Source organism: Corvus brachyrhynchos, unplaced genomic scaffold (genome assembly GCF_000691975.1).
Source record: "Corvus brachyrhynchos isolate BGI_N302 unplaced genomic scaffold, ASM69197v1 scaffold14, whole genome shotgun sequence".
Classification (NCBI taxonomy): Eukaryota; Metazoa; Chordata; class Aves; order Passeriformes; family Corvidae; genus Corvus; species Corvus brachyrhynchos.
Window position 1 is genome coordinate 9981806 of NW_008239110.1, and position 12736 is coordinate 9994541.

The 12736-nt window shown below is 36.9% G+C and overlaps 1 protein-coding gene across 1 annotated transcript in view; it reads right to left on the bottom strand.

The window, feature by feature from the left end:
* Nucleotides 1-126, bottom strand: part of HS3ST5 (heparan sulfate-glucosamine 3-sulfotransferase 5) — a 194195-nt gene extending 194069 nt beyond the window's left edge. The window contains exon 1 of the mRNA XM_008637782.2: nt 47-126. The gene's annotated coding sequence lies outside the window, so the exon portion shown is untranslated. The remainder of the gene's footprint in view (nt 1-46) is intronic.
* Between the last annotated feature and the right edge of the window lie 12610 nt (nt 127-12736).

A 12736-nucleotide genomic window follows, 5' to 3' on the forward strand; every position in this document is an offset into this window, starting at 1 on the left:
GCCCCAGCGCATCCCTGCAAACGCCGCTCCCCCCTCGGCCGCTCACCTCCTGCCCGAGCGGAGTGACCCGCTGAAGAGGACCGAGGACGGTGCACCATTACTGCTGGATGTTTGGGGGAGGAGGGGGGAGCAAGCGGAGAAGGGAGGGTGGGCATGACTATAAGAATCAAACGGAAAGGGGGGAAAAAAGGCAACACGCACACTAAAAAAAGCTCGTTCTCGAGAGAGAAATCAAAAATAGCCACAACAGCATTGAAAGTTGCTCGCTTAGTGATTTGCATTATAACGCTGCCGCTGCTGCTTGGCTCCTCCAACAGTGTGCCTAAGGAACATGCAAGATGGGAGAGGGGGAGCTATATACTTTTTCCGTGATCTCTCTTTCTTTAAAAAAAACCCCAAACCCAACCAATCACATCCCGCACACTCCACTCTTTTGATGGAGAGGTGGCTCCAGGTGGTGGTTTCGGAGTCCCAAGTGGAGTTATCTGGGGGAAAGGGTGTGTGTACAGTATCCATGAGAGTGCTCCTCTGGCGTTTTGGGCCCTCGAGTTTGTCGACCCGGGGAGAGGGGGCAGCTGGCGCTGATGCCCGGCCGGAGGGATGCCAGGGAGTGCCCGGCGGCAGCTAACGGGGGCAGCGCCCTATCCCGGGGCACGGGGAGCGCGGGAGGTCCCCGCCTACTTCGCTCCCCCTGCCGTGCGATTCGGGATCAGTGACAAATGGCTCTGTTTTCCGGGGAAAAAAAAAAATAAAAAAGGAAAAAAAAGACTGGAAAAAACCTAACTTTTATTTATCAACCGTTCATGCCCTGATTAAAAAACTAGCACCAAATCTTGAACCAGATTATGCAGTTAAATGTATCGAGCCGGAGACAGCGTGGCTGTTTGCCAGACCTATGATCCATTAACCTCTTTAGCTCATTGTTGGCAGGCAATAGCACATGATTAAATTCTTACATTTTAAAGACAAGCCATTTTCTTTTCATAGTAAACTCCCCGCTCCTATGTTGCAATTAAAAATAGGGTATCGACAATAAAAATTATAAGAAAGAAATAATACTGTAGTTTTTAGCTACTTTGTGTTCATTTTATGGGCAAAAACATTGTACTGTGCTTAAAGCAATATGTATAAAGGTGGACAGAGGCATATTAAAAATTCTTATTTTATAAGAAGGATTTTGGATAATTTTACCTTCACCACTGGATTAAATACTGCTTAGACTTTCTGGCATTCAAAGTTTAGTTCCAGTTCTTTTTACAGAGATAAACCAAGCAAAGCCCTTCATAATCAAAATAAGAGTATGAAAATGGGATATATAGGGCCTTTTTTCCCCTTTCATGTGTTATAAATATATACACACATATAAACCCCTTAATCAAAAAACGTTCTGCATGAAGCTATATATTCTTATATAAATGTTTGTGCATGTATACATGCTCTCTCTCTATAAAACTATTATATAAATAGCATATCTTAAAATAATTTGAAAATTAGAATAAAAAAGAGGCAAAGCTCAAAACACAACTCTCAGCCTACTGCAGAGTGCTATGAAAAAGTGCTACCACTTGGAGGAGAAGTCATAGAATCACTGATACAGAAAGAATATGAAAGTTATACCTTACACCTTATTCTTTACACAAACAACGTAGGTAATAGAAATACATCTGTGAAAATAAAAGGAAGCATACAATGTTTTCTGTGGTTCTCTTTTTTTTGTGTAGGATATTAGGCTGTGGCCCTAATAGCCAAAATATTTGTTTTGGAAAGTCTGCATTCAGAGAAATTGTATCTGTCACTGCTAAATCAAGCTATCTCTCTTGAGTGTGGAGGATAGATAGCATGTGCAAGAGGGATGACTAATCCCCTGAGGATCTGGGGGAAAAGAATCGTAAATGTGATGGGGATGGGGAGTAGGGCTAGCTGGATGACAACAGTGAATTCAAGGAGCTTGTGTCTTACAGAAGTAGCTGGGCCTGTAAACAAATTCAATCTCATATGGAGGAGGTAGCAGGAAAGAAGACCTTTATTCCTTCTGCCATGGTCAGGCTGTGCTGTAAAACACATCCTACTGCTCATTAGATAATGAAGAGTGTAAGATAACACCTACATCCTCTTAAGACCTCCACACATTGTTTCTAAATCCTCTGTGGTTTAGGAAAAGTCCTCTCAAAAACACCAAACCTGAGACTCTTGGAAATGCTAAAAGATTTAAGTTCATAGGACTCACTCACTTGAGGAAAGTTTTAGTGGTGTATTTTTTGTCCCCTTAACAAGCTCTTCAGACATAGTCAGCTGGCACCATGCTGTCGTAGCCCAAAGAGAAAGGCCCAAGACTCTTTACTGGATATTTAATCCAAGAAAATGTAGTCTTGATCCCATTTTCATTAAGATCAGTAATAAAATTAAGACATGACTGCTACATTAGCAGAAAGTTTTGAGTGTGTGAGACTGCCTGGTTTCAAGAGCAGATGTTAGGGACGGGAAAGAGATGTAAATCTACACTGTAGTGTTAAATTTAGGCTATATTTCTACCTGTTGCAGCAAGAGTGGCCATTAATGAATGAGTGATTATTGCTACTGTGGATAATATGATAAATGATTGAAAGCAGATATATTTTAGCCTGGTTGTTTTTCTCTCTGTTTTCTTCACTAAATCCAAAGTGTTTTCACCTTACTTAAGAGCTGTCTGCTGTAGCAGGGGAGAGGTATAAGGTATCACACATACTGGTCCATCTTTGCATGTGTTGTGTAGGGTAATCACATTGACATTAGCTGATGTAAAACTGTGAAGTTTCTGTCTACTCAAAATTCCCAACTTTCATGTGGTATAAAAATATTTGGTAGCCATAATTTTAAGGAAATAGAAAATGGAGACCTCTGTTTTTAATAAAGTTCTGTTTGCTTCTTTTGTATCTTTTTCTACAGCAAAGCCTACTATCCAACAGCTTTATTGTATTAATTTTCAGTACTGTAACTTGAAGAAGTACGTACCATTTATTACAAACAGGCATTGATGGTAAATAACAAGCAAAACTTGTTCTCTGCAAAATTAGATATAAATGGCAAGATTGAAATTCCCAGCCTTTATTACACTTGCTGTATGGCTGCATTGGTTTGCAATCTCATTAACGACTTGAAACCAAGTGAGGTCTCGACACTCTAGAGGATTTTCTGAGAAAGTCAAAATGACAGAGAAAATGCTACAGATTGGTACAGGATGTCTACACTTCTCTATATAACATTATGGAACCAAGATTTGTAGTTTAAATTTCAAGTTTCACTAATAAATCTGGAAAATGGACTAGAGTGTTTCTTTACTTTTTAGACATCTAGTCTGTCATAAATGTGTTTTATGCAATTGTCTCCCAAATTTTCAAACTTGCATTCTGTTCCATGTGAAGTGTCTCATATGCCAAGTCTTTTTGGACTTATGGCAGGTCGACTTATGTTTTGAAAAAAAAAAAGTGCTTTTCAAGAACTTTGTAAAAACTTAAGGTGTTCAAGAATCTTATAGGATTATGTAAACTTGTGAATTAGATTTCTTAAAAATTATAACCAATGTATGTCTGTTAGGTTGGAATTTGCCTTCATAACCCATTAAAACCATGCTTCACTGAATCAGTAAGTACTATATGTTTGAGCTGTCTGCATATTATTGACTTTTCTGGTTTCTGCAAAGCATTACATTAGAAGTCCCTTCCCCCCTTTGTTTTCATACCAGAAAAATCAATTCAAATCTTAGATATACAAAGCAACAAAGGTAATCTAACCTTGATATATTTCGGAATTTATGCAATCTCCTTCTTTATTTTGTTGAAGCTCTGCTTTGCAGGCTAATCTTCAGCACCTGAGAGTTTTGACAATTCTTTCTGAATATATAGGAAAACATACTAAACAATAATTGGCTGAGAGGCAGCTTATTTAAAATCATAAGAGAACGTGACTAGCATGTTAAGGAGAGACTTTCATTTTGGGGAAAAAAACTTCAAATATACTAGGCTTAGAATCAAATTCTGCCTTCAAATGTCCATGCATGATTCTTTAGGAAGAAAAAAATATTATATGCAAAGGCATAACATTAACTTTAATGGAAGATCCACGGATATGTAGTGCAGAGCTATTTGGTCATTGGGCACCCACGCTAGTCATCATTTTCACAGAGGTTTATGATGGTTTTTCTACTCTGTTCAGTTCAAAACTAACATACAAGACCTACTGACTCGTTTTCCATTCAGATAAGTATTGACAAAATAGCTGAGGTTTGCACATAAGAGGAATAATTCTAAATTATTTTACTGCTCATTCCATGTTTCTTCCTGACACTTACACTGCTTTCAGCTTACTATAAGTTTGCTAAACTTCAGTGATTCAACCTAAAATTCTGTGTGCTGAAGTTCCATCTCAGGCTCCATGTTTTTAGCATAACCAACCAAAATGGCTCAGCTATACCTAAGAATGAGATTGAGGGACAATTATTGTTTTTTATTTCTTGCTAATATATTCATTGTAAGGCTTATTTTTTTAAGAACTCTAGCACCTTCAGATAATGGAGAAGAGACTTACAAGTTGGCAGGTTTTAGTTGAGGATGACTTGTTATCTCCATGAAAATTCATTTACATTTTTCCAGTTCACGAACATTTGGAAGCTCATTTGACACATGTTAAATAGGAGTTTGTTAGAGTCATGCAATTAAATGCATATGTGTAGCTGTTCTCCACCCAGGTACATCCAGAGGTGGCCTGGAATTGTATCTCCCAATGCTGTTGCTCTTAAGCAAGAGGGTCTGTTTTTCCTCTGTTCTTCATTTTGTTTAGAGCCCAAGCTGCACTGAGAAGTAGGCTGTTTCAGTTGAGTGCTGGAATGCAAGAAGTCTTCCCTGGATTTCTTGGGACTGGGAAGCTGGCAAAGATGAAGTGACAGGGATTTCAATGGTAAAAAGTATGGGAGAAATTCTGAGACCTGGGAGGAAGTGGTAAGGAAGAGACTGAATTCAGATGACTAACTGCTAGGTGCAGAAAAGGAGCATGGGAAGAGACAAGGGATCTGCCTGTGTGGCAGTCAGATGGGAAAAATATGTGAGAAGCTTATAATTTTGGATATGCTGATAAGGAAAAAGAAGAAATCAAAATACTGAAGACCGTAGCTGGCTAAGTGAAAAGTCAGGTGGAAACAAGCCAGTGAAGATGTGAAGATGTGAATGAAGTCACAGAAGTGGGGGAGAGAGAGAGAGAACTGGAATAAGACATAAAAGCAGAAAAAGAGACAGAAAAGTCTGTAGTACTGGAGCATACTGCCATGCAGATCTTGGAAATGAACCAACCATCCCAAACCTCAGCATTTGACTGTTATCAATAAATATCTGTGAAACCTGTTGGCAAAGTGCTCCTCACTCTCCTCTGGTGCTGCTCCACACAAGGGGTGACCATCTGTTGCCATTGTCAAGCCTGACAGTAGCTCTACAGGCAGAAACATACCCTGCAGGTCTAACTTCCCAATCTCAGTGACAAATCTTGTTGGTATCGGGCCACTTTTTGAGCTACTTGTGCTCATTCTTCTTTGAAGAATAGAAAAGACACAGAAAATGGAAAGGAAGAGAAAGAGAAGAAGGAAAATGAAATGGAAGAATAGAACCCTTCAATTCTTATCACAGTAAAATGCTTCCATCGTGTTAGGCAACATTAGAACTAAGGTTGCCTTTACTAACTCTACTCAACTTCTTTCCTATTTGTGGATATACATTATAACACAGCCTAAAACTGCAAAAGCATATACCGTTTTTTCTTTCATCAACACTGGACATCACTGCAGAAGATGAGTCCTGCTTAATGACTAGGGAGGTGTATAATGCTTATTTTATTTTCATTGGCATTTGGGCAGATCAGACACATTTGCCAATTTATTTAAACTCTACTGAGAAAAAATATTAATTGCCATTTCAGAGGATTTTCTCTGAAACCAGTCAATATGACATCTGCATACCTCACAAATTATTAATTCACTTTCACAGTGCTTCCACCATTCCCATTGCAGAGATGAGAACTGAGACATAACCAATTAAAGCATGAGTATTCACCATTTTTGAATGTAAATAAAAATTATCTAGACATTTTCATTTTACTCTTTGAAAGGTTATTGTGTGCTCACTTCAGCTGACAGGGGAGCACTTCTACAAATGAGACCCAGACTTAAGAAGGGCATTCAAAACCAAAATACTCATAAATTTTGAGGAGTCAGTGACCAGATAATTTTTGGTGAATTTTCTATCTTATGACTACAATTTTCTAGCACTGCAAGGGGATAATATCCCCCATTTCATGTCACCATTCAAATGGTTTAAGAATGAAACATTAATTGAAATGCATACTGAAACTTCTTTCACTGGATATGCTCTAAAAATAGTAATAGCAATAAAAGGCAGCGAGAACGAAGATGACAGCATTGTTATAAAACTCATCCCACTTTACTCCCAGAGGTGATGATGAGAGGTCCTGCAGAAACAAAAGATATTTTCACAATCTGTGCAAACTACACTGGAACCCACTGATACTTTAGACTGAGGTCATAACTGAGTGTAGGTTCTTCAAGCATAGTGAAACTCTAAATCCCAGAATAATCTTCTACTGAAAAGTTTGCTGAACATTTATTTTTGAGCCAAACTGGAAAAGTTTGTCTACTATCTAGAAGTGCCTGTAAAATTTCCAGCTTTGAAATTGACAGCCTACTTCACTTTTGGTGCTGTCGTCTCATTTTTTTGAACACTTAAGATATTGCACTTATAGGAGGAGAAAGGATCCAAGCAGAACTAGAGGAGAGGGAAATTGCTTGGAATTGATGGGGTTGGAAGCATTTCCTTCTCTCTTGACATTTTCTAACAACAGCCTAACAACAGCAATGCCAGGATATGTTTCCTGTTTTCTGATCTGGAACAAGCATTGAAGAAAAAGTAAAATACGACCGTTTCTTCCTTTATTGTCCACATTAAGAAACTTCTCTTGCTAAATGATATCTTCAGGGAATTTCAACGGGACATGAAATGTTACAGTTATTTTCATACCCATTTTTGAGGGAACCTGGAAACCAAATCCCTTTACCTTAACAAGGATTAATTGGGGGTAAATTTCTTTGCTAAAACCCACATGTGGGCACTACTATTTGTGTGAGATTTTGTAAAAATCATCCAATGACTATTTCCTCTGGATTGATATCTTTTTGGTTAAGATCTTTGTGCAAAGGAATTGCTTTGCTAGATAAACAATCATCTGATTAATCTGTAATCTAAAACCCGGTTAGTTAATGTTGGGTTTGAGGAGAACAAAGTTGAAAGCCCTGTTTCTTTCACAATGTCTGTAACCATCAGCAGTTTTCTAAGTTACCAGTTCTTTTGAAGTCGTACTACAGACTGCTACTCTGAACTTTGTCTGATCCAGGTGCCTACTTGAATCCACAGATCTCATTCACAGTGGAGAGGTGCTGCAGAGATGAGGCCTCTTCTCTTCTTTACAGAATTCAGACATTCCATCATGCACATCTTGGCACTCTCTCCTTGCTGGTGTTTTCCTCCTTGAAATGTTGTTCCACAACAAGGTTTGGACAAGGGAAACAGCTGCATTTCTTTAACTCAGACTCTAGGTTTTTGGAAAAAAACCCAGTAAATGTATACAATTGTGTGTTGAATAATATATTTCAAGTGCTGCCTGTGAGCGTGACTGTTTACATTTACTGACATATTTAACAGATTTTTTGGGAACAAATCCAAACACTTATAATCACATGCTCAGTAAATTTAAATTTCATGATACGTGTCGCTGGCAAAACTAGAGAGAGATAAGTGGCAACTGTATTGCAGGTGACATCCTATAAATTGGACAAAGTCCTTCTAGGGACTTCCATATTTAGAAGCTGATGCACAAATTAATTTTAATCTTTCTGGTCCAGCTTTGGTAAACTGATCTTTCTTTTTATTCAATTTTTTCATAAGAGACACACATCAGTAAATATATGGGTTCTGTCTCTATACATTTAGGTATTACAGAACGGTATATTACACTTTTAGAGTCACTTAGAAGTACTGATGTGCCTGAAACCTTGCTGGTGAGAGTGGAAGGGACGTGTCATGTATCCCATTTCCCCCCTTGCTCAAGCATATGCCAAATAATCCCATTCATAAGGGGCTACAAATACCTCTTTCAAAAACTTTCTTCCTATGCAATATAACTGAAAAAAACACTGTAAAATTTGCTTGGTGTAATGGCTAGAAGCTTTTTCAATTTCCAGTTCAGCATATTTATGTCCACCTAGAATGTTCCCTGTTTCAGTATTATGATTTAATGAGCTCTTTCTTCTTTATCCACTGACAGATTTATGGAGCTCAATCAGCTCCCTATCTGCTTCATTTTTCTACGTATTTTCCTACCAGAAAACCAGTTTCAGGGTCATCCCTAAAATTGGTCTTTTTCTCCTGTTTTCTTCCATGACCTTCTCTCTAAGTTTTCTCTTTCAAGTTTACCTTCCTGACTAGAAATCTCAATGCTGTATTGCAGTTAAGGTTTAACCAGGGCCTAGTGCAGTGATACCAGTGCTTGCCTGTCTCTGACAGATTCACCTTTTGCAATACGTTTTCAGTTTCTGTTTGAGATTTTTATGCTGCATCACACTGCCAGTTCATTCATTGAGAAGCTGACTGTCATATCCCATTTCTACAAAACATTTCCATCTGATAAGCTTCCAGCATACCAGAAAACTTCTTATTATTAGCTCCATGTGCATGACCTTGCATTTTAATCCACTCCTGTTTCTGTTCATCCACATCTTTTGGTGTTCATTTCTGATCTCCTCTATCCTACTTTCCACATGCATGGTTTATCATGGATCTAAACCTGTGCCTGATTGAAAGCAATAAACCAGATGAGTACCTAAAGTGTATTCTGCAGAACTTGACTAGGAACCACCTTAATACTACTGTCTGAAACCTTTGTATGCTGCTATCCCTGAAAACGCATCTTTGCCAATTTTACAATTTCTATCTTAATTGTAATCATTTTTCCAGATATATGATATATGATACATGATAGTATATCATGTGCTACAATATTAAATACACCTAGCCAATGACTTAATAGAAAAATCCACTACAATGTCTGGGGAAAAAAGTTACCTTGTCAAATAAATACATGGATAAAGAAAATATCTCATAGTAGTTCTTTAGGAGAGAAGGAATGGTTGTCAAATTTTTTTTTATTGCCATGAGAATGCTTTTTCAGCTGCTTGAAAAAAAACCAACCAAATAAGCCGCCAAACCTATTTGTGGCTCCTTAAATATTTCTACAAAACTCTACTATTTGGATGCTAGAATAGGTAAATACTAAATGATATGTGGAATTCTGTGAAATCAAGGTGATCCTTTCTAGTTTTATGTCTGTGAATGACTGTAGCTTTCTCAAAAACTTACCTTTGGAGATGAACTTTTCAATGAGTTAGGTGACCCCAAGTTCTTTCACTGAAATCCAAGGGTGATTTCCTCTCTGATTGCATTGGAATCAAAATCAATTAGCAGTAATAAGTAAGGCACTTTTTGAACAAGTGACCAAATCAAAATGTGTCCCATCATGAGAGAGATAGTAGTCCAGGAAAGGATAAATTTCCACAGGCATTTAATAAAAAGACCAATTGACTCTTGTTTTGAAGAGCTCTAAGGCAGTGGTGACACAAAGAATAAAAAAAAAGTCATAGAATTAGGTCCAATAATTGGTCTACAATACGCAGTAACATCATAAATATTCTCTGAAGTCCTGTGAGCAGGATTACTATGGTGGCCAGTGATTATACAATGTTCCCATGAGATCTTTTTCCCAGTTAATTATGCATCCCAGAACACACTTTCATATGAAAAAGGGTATATGTTGCTTCCTACCCATTTCCATTACGTTTTCTGTCAACATTATTCATATATCTGTATTTCACTTGTGACTGTTCATATATATTGCATAGAGTTTGAAATGGATTATTAAAACCTTTGTGTACTTTGTATAATTTCTATTGTACACATCTGCATGAACTGCCAGCATAACCAAATCTTGAAGTGTTTTCTTTTTTCTACAGCCCAAAATCTCTTTTTTAGCTTTATATATATATATTTCCCACAGAGAAACAAATGTTCTCATTTTCAGCCTAAATAAGCCTTTTAGCAGGCATAAGTTTTGCTTATTCTTGTCAGAGCAAAATTAGATATTAATCCAGTGCCAAACAGAGTTTACAAGAAATAAATTCAGACACCAGATTGCAAAGTGCTTTTAAGTACTCCTGCACTATTTCCTTACAGACATTGGTATCTTAACATTCTGAAGGGGAAGAGCTATAGAACGCACTGTGGAAATATGGAGAATATTTCTTCCCTGTTAATTTATTATGGCGAATTGACATAATGAAGGATGACAAATCGGTCTTTTCTTTTTAATCCACACAGTGCTTCCCATTAAAATGTGAATATTTTCTGTATGAGCATCAAGAGTAACACATTTAACTACACGGACGCCATGCGTCATATGTTGAGAATGTAATATGAAGAGCAACACAAAAGGTACTATGGAATAAAGTGTTAAAGGTGCCTACACTTTAAAAGCAAGCCTCTGGGGGGTTTGAAATCATTGAGAAAAATAATATTTTTTCTTCTAAAAGGTGGAAAAATTAGATAAAGACTTTGTCTTGAGCTTTTCTTCTATCCCTTAGGATTGAACTTTTTGCTGTCATTACAGATTAGAGATTGGTATGCTGAAATATCCATACCTAATATTTAACCATAATATATTCTGTGTAATATAATAGTATATAACTATACTTTGTTGATAATATATGTAAACTGTTCATTGTTCTCAATTTGCATATAAAATATTCCCACATTCTAGTAAGGACATAGTAAAATACATCAAATCTTCACTGAATTTGATGAAAGTAAAATGGAAAGTAAATTTAGCCTTGCTTACTTTAATTCCTGTCTAGAAGCTCACTGTGAAACTTCATAATTTGCCATGTTACTTGTTGTAAAGAAAAGTGGCAGCCATTAGCATTGCTCATTCAGTAAAAAAACAGGTTCATATTAATAAATTATAGAAAAAGCAGAGTTTTTCCATGCTATATGCAGTTATAGATATTTGATAGCTTTATTTGATATCTGTTTTTTATCAGCAAGCCAAGCAGAAATAAAGTCAAAATAAAGGGAAGATTTCAACAGTTAAAGCACAGTTAGTAGTGTTAAATAAAATATTTTCTTATTTGATGTAATTAAGCGTGGTACAATTTTTATTGTATTTTTTATTGCAATTTTTATTTATATCCAACTGGAAGTGAAAATTGCCATACATAATGCAAAGCTAAATCTCTATGAAATTCGAAATAAATGCAGTATTGAAAAAACCCAACAAATAAATGTCCTCTTCATCTGCAGTTTATATGCTTCTGCATGACAGCATTTCCATATGTTTCAATTTTTTTCCTTGCTTTTCTTTATATGTCAAAGAATAAGAAAACAAAATTGGTCGCTTGTGTGATTGGTTAGTTTTCTTCTTTACCCAAGCAAAGGTTTTTGTAAAGGGCACTGGGACTTCAGGAAACACACCTACCTGTGGCTTAGTGAGCTCACTGAAGAGCCATTGAGTCTACAATCCTCTTAGGCCATTTTTTTGTAGAGAAATTTTGGTAGGATGCATGGAGCATTATTAATCTATTGTTTTTCTGAGTCTACAATCCTCTTAGGCCATTTTTTTTGTAGAGAAATTTTGGCAGGATGCATGGAGCATTATTAATCTATTGTTTTTATGGAGAATTTTTGCCCCAGATTCAGGATTTTTTTTTCTTTCAGATTATTTCTCGCTATTATGTTTTGGTTCACTGACAAGGGAAGAGCAGCTGTATTGCACTGACAACATTACAAACATAAGAGCCCAACTTTCATTGCTGCCTTAATCTAAACAGATGTGTTCACAGGTCTTGCTAACAGCCTGATTTGTATCTGAAAGCATTTTCTTTTCCATCATGTTCCTTCCCTCTGCTTTGTCTTGTTTAAAGAGTCTTATAATTGTAAGGTTTATAGGGCACTACTACTTCACAGACTAGTTAGCTTAAATGAAACCGAAGCTAACATGACAACACTTGCAAACTAAGTGTCATTTAAATGCCTTTTTTTTACTCCTTGCATGCACGAGCTTACACAGGATTTAAAGTACTACCTGGACGCCTGTCTTGCAAGTACAAAAACACCTGAAATGCTTTATTTTATGTAGTAAAATTACCACTTCTCAGAGAATCAAGCTGTTAGAAAGCTTTACTATCCATCAGGATCCACTGACACAAAAGTTTATCAGAGTGTGGAAGGTTTGGCTTAGCAAAAATAAAGTAATTTAATAGGTCTAAAGCCTCTGTTTTCTTCTGGCAGTTATTTCACTTTCTTTGCAGACAGTGAAGCCTTTTTCTATTTTATTGTTCAGGGTCCTACGTTTCAAGTGCTTTGTCATGCATGTCTGCTACAAGAACTCTGTTTTGAGTGCTGACCCTTTGTAGTCCATAAATCTTTTGGATTTATGCTATAATTTTATTTGAACTCATCACACAAATTGATATATTTTGCCTTAATGCAATTTAATAATACAAATCCTTTAGGTCACTTGTTCTTATTCACTTCTTTTGTGTGTCCACATCATCTTTTAGTGCCTACACTTAATGATTTTCACTGGATCTGGGTGT